The sequence below is a fragment of the Sciurus carolinensis genome, chromosome 9 (genome assembly GCF_902686445.1).
Source record: "Sciurus carolinensis chromosome 9, mSciCar1.2, whole genome shotgun sequence".
In the NCBI taxonomy this organism is placed as follows: Eukaryota; Metazoa; Chordata; class Mammalia; order Rodentia; family Sciuridae; genus Sciurus; species Sciurus carolinensis.
In genome coordinates this window covers 67,303,457-67,313,352 of record NC_062221.1, presented here as the reverse complement: position 1 = coordinate 67,313,352, position 9,896 = coordinate 67,303,457, and the positions used below count along the sequence as shown (strand labels likewise).

General features: G+C 42.4%; 1 pseudogene; it reads right to left on the bottom strand.

Annotated features, from left to right (window-relative positions):
• Positions 1-1,496: 1,496 nt before the first annotated feature.
• Positions 1,497-1,984, bottom strand: LOC124993413 (protein tyrosine phosphatase type IVA 1-like; annotated as a pseudogene).
• Between the last annotated feature and the right edge of the window lie 7,912 nt (positions 1,985-9,896).

Genomic DNA, 9,896 nt, shown 5'->3' with positions numbered 1-9,896 from the left:
GCACATGTGTATCAACATTTTATCAATTACATATTAAGACAAATTATCAAGTATCCAAATGTTATGTTACATAGTTCAAAGGCATATAAAATATTAGATATCTGCTTAATTAATTAATCTGCTTAATTAATTAGCAGAAAACCACTTCTTTTTTTTTCTTTTTGTAAGAAGTTGAGAAAAGAAGGGGTGAAGTCACACGTCAAACAAAAATAAATTGGTAAAGAACTACTGATAAGTATGGAAAAAATTACAAGAATTTCAGAAATTTTATGATTAAGGTTTTTTAAAAAGTTTTATTGTTTTTAATTTCTTGTTTTACTTGAACATTTTATTTTTATTTTTTATTGCGGTACGGGGGATCAAACTCAGGGCCTTGTGCTTGCAAGGCAAGCACTCTACCAGCTGAGCTATCTTCCCAGCCCATGATTAAGGATTTTTTTAGCTACATTAACAAAGCATCTCTACCTTTCAAAAAATTTATTAAAGAACCTATCCTACATGTTCTGTATGAGACAAAGAAAATATTTTACTAAGAACATTTAGTAGCCCCTCCCATTTTTTTCAGGCCCTCCCTGTTACGTTGCATCTCAGAGCACAAATATTAAAGTAACTGCAAGCTTTGCTTTTTTTGTCTGGAGACACTAAATACATGTGCTTCTGGCTGGGTGTGGTGGTGCATGTCTGTAATCCTAGCAGCTCAGGAGGCTGAGGCAGTAGGAGCACAAGTTCAAGGCCAGCCTCAGCAATTTAGTCAGGCTGTAAGCAACTTAGTTAGACTCTGTCTCAAAATAAAATATAAAAAGGGCTGGGGATGTGGCCCAGTGGTTAAATGCCTCTGGGTTCAATCCTTAGTACCAAAACAAACAAACTAAAAAAGATATGTGCTTCTGTAAAACTTAGATTTTTCAAAATGGAGCTTTTCTAAAACAGTATAAAATAAGACATATAAAGATGTTGAATAATCATCATAAGACCTTTAAAAATGTAAGAAGCAAAAGCAAAATCAAAAGACCAATGGTTAAGCAAATCTTATGTATACTGGTATAAATGTGGGAGATACCAACATAAAGTGAGCAGGCAAATGACCATCCCTACAATGTCTGAAATGACTTGAAGAAATAGATCACATGAGGTCTAGAGCATTCTTGGTTTCTAGAATATGGTTTTGTACGATACTAAAAATATGCAAGTATTATGCTGGGTATTTTGGTACCTGATCTTTCAAAATTTCTTATTTATTGATAAATTCTGGTATGGAAATAGATTTAAAAACAATTTTGCATGATCTCAGAAAAAGTCAATAGGTACAAATGGTAAGCACATTTTAAAGGTTGAACAGCAAGAATCTTTTGCTATGAGTCCAAATAGGTTGGGTTGACCCAAACATACAGGTTGAATTTCAAGCTTGTCACCTGATAAAACTGCTTTCCAATACTCCTATGGAAGTTTCATCAGACATTCACCACAGCAAGGCAATAGCATCAGGCACCCCTGTTTTATTGAACACAATTGTTTCTATGACTTTCGAAGTCTTTGAAGTGCAGCCACATTTTAGGACAACACTTCTCCAAATACAAAGGTTGCTTGCTGTTAAAAGCTCCACACAACTTTTGGCTCCTGAATTGTACTGCATCTTGGTATTTCATTCCACCTTCAGTTAATGCTAGAGCAACAAGACAGGAGCGCTCCCAGGGCCTGAAACACAGTGGACAGCGACACAACCAGGTTCTTCACAAAACTTAGATTTACAAGACTGGTTGGACAGCAATACACCATCATCAAAAGGTCTATGGAGAACATGGATGCCTTCTTTCTCCACAAGAGGAGAGTCGTAAGTGGCTTCACATACTGTTACTGTTGTGGTAACTCTATACTTCTGAAGTTCTGCGTATTTGTTTTAGGTTGCATTGTGTGTAATAAGAAATCTCCCCACCCTTAATGGGGGCTTCTTGTGCATGACTTCCACAGGAGCAGGGTAGTTCATTTGAGCCTTATTAATTTAGTTTAAGAACCTTCAATAGAGTTATGACAGAATGTTTAAAATTCAATACAAAAATGATGCTAAGTAACTGACGCCTGCTTCAATAAACTTCACCTGGTACTCTCAGTGCTTCAAGATTAAAGGTGGGAGTGATAGGAGATGAAAGGAGCCTGCTCACAAGAAGCAAATCCTCAGTCCAGTGACACCAGGGCAGTAGAAAGGATGTTCCCTGAGAGAACTCGTAAAATGCTGTGTGCTTTCAACCCAACACCTCTGTGTCCAGGCTGACCACTGTCGCGGGGGCTTCTTAGTGGAGTAGGAGTGGATTTCTACAGTTCACTTGTCTGCATCGGGTTGGGCTGTGCCTGGCAGTAATCTCCACTAGCCTCATAAATGTGTGATCAAAGACCACAGAACTGAGGACTATGTTTACTCATTGACTACTGTGGCCCTATCATGCAGCTGCTCCCAAGGCAGTAGCAATACAGTATGGCAGGAGTGACGCAGGTGGTCATGGGACACCAGACTAGCGTCCCCACTGTCAAAGGAACCAGTACCCACACAGAGGTTTTTGTTTGTTTGTTTTGTTTTGTTTTTGGTACTGGGGATCGAACCCAGGGCCTTGTGCTTGCGAAGCAAGCATTCTACCAACTGAGTTATCTCTCTAGCCCCTATTTTTAAATTATCTAAAAGAAGAGTGCTGTTTAAACATTTGTCTTAAAAACTGTCCTAGGGGCTGGAGTTGTGGCTCAGTGGTACAGCACTTATCTGGCATGTGAGAGGCCCTGGGTTCGATATTCAGCACCGTAAATAAATAAAATTAAATAAAAAGTTCCATTGGTGCCGGGGGAACCATCCTAAGCTTTTCTTTCTTCATTTATCCTTGGGAGAACATTCTAGTGGTTAAGTTTATTACCCTTCAATGTGTACCTACCTTAAATAGTGCACACATATTGTATACATCTTTATGTTAGTTTAACTGGCAGAAAAAAATTACATTTAAACCAAAATTAAGGCCTCTTACAAGGATTATTTCTTATAAAGAGCGACTTGAATATAATTATCAAAAAAGACACTGAATTAATAATATTTTATAGTAATAAAACAATACATTTTGGTCTTCCAAGAACTGGGAAATTTTTCTCCATATGAATTATAGTATAATCTCTAATTTCAAATACTATTAATGTATATATTGAACCCTCTAAATTGAAGTCATTATTCTTAAGTACTGGTACTATGACCATATTTAACTTAAATTTAAAAAATAAAATCTTAAGTTTTTTTGGGGGTGGTACATAAACTACAACTTTGTCAGAGAATAATAAATAAATGGGACAGTGGAACCAGAGCTCCTTCGGCAGGGCCCTATGAGAAGTTTGAGAAGTATTGGTAACTGACTCACCAAAATTCCCTTGAATGTGGATGAAATTCTTTGGGTACCTGGCTGGAATCCAGTTCTACAGGGCAGCCTCAGAAATGAGGAAAACCACAGAGGAACCAAGGGGACATAGAGAATCCAGCTTTGTCGAAAGCAACGTTTCCCACAGCCCTATGTTGGGAAGCAGGTCAGGGGAGGGTTTTGTGCAGAGAGGGTCTGGGTTTGGTGGTGTCTCTGTTTTCTCCCTGGGATGGAGGCCTTTCGAGTTCATGTACAAGTGTGAGAGTTAGTGAGTGGCTAGTCAGCCAGTGGGAGGGCACCAGTCTGTGAAAGTTGTCACCTGAGGGAGAGGAGTCTTTCTGCAGCAGTGCTGGAGTCTCCAGCTTCCAGCTGGATTCCATAGACTTCAGAGCCTTCCTGAGCCTTTCTGCCACCACCTGTCCCTCAGGAAGCTCTGGCCAGGTTCCCTCGTAGCTCACACCTACTTCCAGGGAGAAGACCCTCCCCCACATCGCCCCAGGGATTCCTCCCAGGCCTTCCTTCTCCCTGCAGGGAGGAGGAGGTTTGCTGGCCTCCTCTGGTCCCCACTCTCCCTGGCTGGTCTTCACAGTGCCTCGGGGTTTGACTGAAGCTCATGGGGGTGGGTTGCTGCAACTCTTTCTTCCCCAGGCAGAACTTAGCTTCCTTACCTACTCTGCTGCCCAGGGTTCTTCCTGATCTGCAAGTGCCCAGTGCCCAGTGCCCAGTCTTTTCCTCCTATAGGTCCTCTTGGATTTGCTTCACAATCCACTGGGTTGAAGAGAGCCCCATGGATATCAGAAACTGTGAAGGTTCTGGGATTTTACTCTACTTGCAAGCCAACAAGGTAACCTGCCATAGTTTCATAGGTACTGGCAGAAGACATGAGACCCTGGGTCAGACAAAGGACTTCATTGCTCAAGGCATAGCAGGGAGCATAAACTTCATGGTCACCTTGGTTTCCCTTGCCCTCCAAGTCCCATGGAGATGACACAGAGGCAGACCGACGTGGATTCTGTGACATCACAGCTGAGAAGCCCCCATCAGTCTCTTACAAGGGACTGCAAAACAAAACTGCCCAACCTTTTCCCCAGTGGTAGATATAATCTTTATTATATTTAACAGCAAACAAAACTGCCTTTTGGCCCAGAGGGAGACACTAACCCTTTCTTCCAAGACTTTCGCTATATAAACATTCTGGAAAAGATAGTCCAGATCAAAAGGCTATCAAATGCCTCTGCTCGTGAGACTTTCAGAAATGTGAGAGATTCATGAAGAATTGCCTCCCAACACCCAAGAGGGGCAACCCAGGCCAAACTGGCACTGCTTGTTGGCTCTTTTTCCTGTCTCTGGTTTCCTTGGGTGGCTCATTCAAGTGTCATATACTCCCTTCCCCCAGGTCTCCATGCCTGGTACAGTGCTTGACCCCTGAAAGATTTTCAGTAAATATTTGTCAAATGGATGGATGAATAAATGAAGGCAGGGTCTTTATAGAATTTCTGCTGTAACAATATGAAAATTGCTAAAACATAAAAGAAACGCCAATAGAAATGGCATGCCAACTAGTCAGTTCTGCTGTAACCAGAGGTGGTTTCAAAAGTATGTGACCTGGCCTGGCATGGTGGTGCACACCTGTAATCCTGTGACTTGGGAGGCTGAGGCAGGAGGATTGCAAGTTCTAGGTCAGCCTCAACAACTTAGTAAGACCCTGTCTCTAAAACAAAGGCATAAAAATGGCTGTGGTATAGTGCCCCCGAGTTAAATCCTGGAAACCAAAAAAAGAAGAAATACATGAACCATGAACATTACAATGAACATAGCATTTTACCTTGAGAAGGTCCTGCAGTTGCTGGTGGGCATGATGTTGGAAAGGTAGTGGCTGTTGTTATTAAGCAAGGTGGATGGGAGGGAGGAAGTGACACTAGATGTGGAACGAGGTGGCTCATAGCCCATTTGGTGAACTGAGGAAGCTGGGGCATGTCTGAGGAGTGTGCGTGTGTGGGTTTTTTGTATTCCTACAGGGCTCCATTCAGCTGGGTCTGTTTTTTTACTCTTTCACCTAGTGTTTCTCAAAGTTGCTCATAAATAAAATATTCACAGTATGCTCACATATCCTAATACATCAATCACATTGGAACCAATTCCAGCTTTAGAACAGGAGTTGTAGCAGACTGACTGTTTTGGTCTGATGTTTGCATACGTTGATACCTGCAGTTGTCACAGAAATAACCCTGTAAGGGAGTTACTTTGAGGCAATCCAAAGAGCACGTGGGGACCCATATATGTGAGAGGTTATGAATAACAAAAGAGACCCTATTGGGCCTTAGAGGGCCCATCATCCTGTGGCTAAATTCTTGGGGCTTCCAGAGAATCCATAAGAAACTAAAATTGCTGTCTTGGAGGGCCCCAGCCAGCCTGCTTAGGGGCAGACTGCTTCCTGGGCCCTTTGTCCAGTCACTCACCTACCAATGGGCTGAAAAAATATAAATGCAAAACTCTTCACAAACAACTTTTTTCCCTCTGCCCACTTTTTAAAAATCCTGTTTTTGCTTTTGTTTATTGACAATGGCCTAATAGGTATTCTTCTCCATATATGTAAACAAATAATTTGCATACAGAAAACTACCAAAATGTCTCTGAGTAGCTCAGCACCAGGATTATGCAGACAACAAAGGCCAGGGTCAGAATTAGAGCTCAGGTCTTTGTCCACAGCCTATTCACTCTTACTTCTCAACTTGCCACCAACGCAAAACAGCCTGGAGATTCCTCGTGGAGTGAACAAGTGAGCAAGTGGGGAGGTCAAAGTGGGAAGGCCTGGGATGCAGGGTTTTGTTGTGAGAAGGTCAATCTGAGAGGAGGAATGGCTGTGGGGGGCCCAAGAGGCAGAACTGCAAAGGGTCCTTCTACTCTGGAACCTTCTTGAGAGGCCCCTGATGGCCTGGGTATGGGTGATGCAGCAGGAGACTTGGAAGCCAGGAGTCTTCCCACACCTGCCACTGTCCCCTCTGTCCCATATTGGGCAGGTTTGGTGCCAGACTTTTTACAAGATGGAGGGTGAAGGCAGAGTTATTCAGATGGGAAGTCCAGGATGTAGACTATCTACACTTGATCCTGCTGTCTAACTTTGTGGTCAGAACCCTGACCATGATCTGGAGATCATTAGAGAAAATGAGATCAGAAAATAAAATAAGCCTCGCTAATCAAGAACTCTCCCTTCTGTGCTCCTGGAGTGTGCGTGCTGAGGGGAGAGAAGGCAGAGGAAGCTGTGAAGAGGTGGGGAAATAACTGCAAAATCCAAAATGATTGCTTTTGGCTTCTGAAAGTATTTGGCAATACCATCTTCCCCTTGAGTACTTGAGATTGAACCCAGGTGCTCTACCACTGAGTTACCTGTGTCATTATTTTGAGACAAGGTCTTGCTAAATTGCCCTGGCTGGTGTGGAACCGGCAACGCTCCTGCCTTACCCTCCCCAGCAGCTGGGATTATAGGTGTGCATTACCACATGTGGTAGCAATATCTTTTTCTTAAAAAAGGTCAACCCTATATGTTAAAAACAACAACAACACTGGGCGCAGTGGTGCACGTCTGTGATCCCACTGACTTGGGAGACTAAGGCAGGAGGATCTCGAGTTCAAAACCAGCCTCAGCAATTTAACAAGGCCTTAAATGATTTGGTGAGACCCTGTCTCCATATAAAGTATTAAAAAGGGCTAAGGATGTGGCTCAGTGGTTAAGTGCCCCTGGGTTCAATCCCTGGTACCAATTTTTTTTTTAAACTATCATAACTTGACTTTTTTTTTTTTTTTTTTTCAGTGCTGGGGATCAAACCCAGGACCTTGGGCATGGTAGGCAAGCATTCTCCCACTGAGCTATATCCCCAGCAAAAATAGCATAGCTTGAAAGGCAATGGCAAACAGCTAAGGAAATATTTAGAACAACATACTTTAAAAATATGATGTTATTTAATATGTAAAAATCACTTCCAGAATAAGAATATCAACATTTTAAAATAAAATAAAAATCAGGGGAAAGGACGTGAATAAACAAATAAATAACCAGAAAAAGTTTGCAATTCCATCAGTGTTTAAAGAAATTCGTATTTTAAAAGAAACTATTTTTAAATTAAATTTATAAAGGTTTGAAATAAAAGACCTTATATGAAGAACATACAGGAAAATGAACATTCATAATTGCTCTTGGGACTGTGTGTGTGTGTGTGTGTGTGTGTGTGTTGGTACTAGGGATTGAACCCAGGGATGTTCTACCACTGAGCTACATTCCTGGTTCTTTTTATTTTTTTATTTTGAGACAGTCTCAGTCTCACTAAGTTTCTAAGGCTGACCTCAAGCTTGTCATCCTTCCACCTCAGCCTCCCAAGTTGCTGGGTTTATAGGCGTGCACCACCATGCCTAGTCTCTTGGGATTATATATTGATACATTTATGGAAAATAACTTGCTAACACATGGTTGTAGTCTTAAGATTTTCCTTTTCCTCTTCACAATTCACTTTTAGGAATTCATACAAAGGAAATCACAGGTCACATACACAAAGACTTGGAAACTACCTGAATGGCTTTATGACACATCAGTGCAATAAAATATACTGTACTTATGAAAAATTATGTGGAAGAATATATATTGCAATCAGGGGAAAATGAATAAATTAATAAAACATCTTGAAGTAACATGTTTATAAAATGTCTTATACAATAGGATTTTAATTTTAAAAAAAGCTATATAGCATGAAAAAAAACAGTGAAATGTATTAAAATGAACATTAACAGTGAATAAGTGGTGAGATTATGGGTAATCTTTTTTCTCCCCCCCCCATTGGTCTTTTCAACATTGAATATGCTTTTATGATTTTAAAAAAAAAAGTTGCTGGACACCTGTAATCCCAGCAGCTCAGGAGGCTGAGGCAAGAAGATCTGAGTTCAAAGGCAGCCTCAGCAAAAGAGAGGTGCTAAGCAACTCAGTGAGACCCTGCTTCAAATAAAATACAAAATAGGGCTAGGGATGTGACTTAGTGGTCCAATGCCCCTGAGTTTAATTCCTGGTACCCCCCTCCCAAAAAAATAAAGTTTTGCTAGTTACTAAAATGAAGATTTATATTCCTAAGTGAGTTTTTCTCAGATTAGGAATTTGAATTCCGAGGAAGGAAGGCGGAGAGGCCTGCAGAGTCTCCCAGCCGGACGGGACCTCTGGGCGGGAACTGCAGAGCCTGCCCAGCTTGCCCTGAGCACCGCTGCCTTACAACCCTGTTTCCCTGTGTAGAGGGCTGCAGTGTGAAATGTCTTTTCATGTGGGTTGGAGTTTAAAAGTCTGTGAGGCGTTACTCTGTGGTAGCCCACCAGGCACGGTCCACCCCGGCGGATCCCTTCTAGTGACAAGGAACTAGAGCACTCGCTACCTTTATGACTTCTGGGCAATACAAAGCGTCAGGCTTTTTCCTTATATTTAACAAGCTCTAATTACTCGTCATGCCTGGCCAGCCCCCACCCCTCCTCCCTGGGGCAGCACCTCAGATACCTGAAGGCAGCCACCGCGTCACCCCAAGTGCACTGTCCCCTGGCTTCTCCAGTTCCTTAACCATCATCACCACCAGGTTTACCTTCCACAGCCTCTTCTGAAGAGATCGTCCCCTCTGGCCACCTGGTCTGTTAAAATACAACCTCCCACCCTGGGACTGAGGCCACTATGCCAGACCATTTTACTCACCAATGAGCCCTCGGATTCATTTCATGATCATTAAGTGGGCATCTGCTGTGTGCCCAGAACTGTGTTGTGTACACAGGAGAAACCCAAAAAGTAAGGAAGGCAGCCCCTGCCTCCTCCCTGGCAGGCAGAGAGAGTGAAGCTGGCCCGGGCTGTCTGCCATGACTGAGGCCTGTTGCCCCTAAGGGCTGGCCGAGGGGGCCCAAAGCAGAGAGAAGCCTCCTGGCACTGCCTGCCACTGGCCCCCCAGCCCCTCTGGGCAGCTCCCAGGCAAGGTGTATCTCCATGGAGGGCAGCACAAGGCCACACAAGCTCTGCTCCCTCGTTGGCTTTCCCCTGGAGGTTTGAAGCCTCCTGAGGGTCAGTAAGCTATGTCATCTTATGCACAGGTGGCAGAATAAAATGTACCCACCCGCCCAGAGGAGCTGATTGCTACAATCTGCTAAGCTCTAGGCCAAGCTCCTTTGTGCTGGGCACCTCCTGTATGTTGACTTTTTGTTGTTTTTTCTTAATCAAAAGTAAATATTTGTCAAGCATTCATTATGTTTGGCATTTTAGTATTTATCTCTCTTTATAAAATCTATAAACTGTAGTAATCAAGATAACTTGACACTAGTATAAAAATAGACACATAGATGAATAGGATGAAATAAGGAACCCAGAAATAAATCTGCACATTTTGGTCAACTGAGTTTTGTTTGTTTGTTTGTTTTTTGGTTCAGGTATTGCTTAAAGACTGAGTCACATCCCTTTTATTTATTTTTTATTTTGATACAGGGTCTCCATAAGTTGCTTAGGGC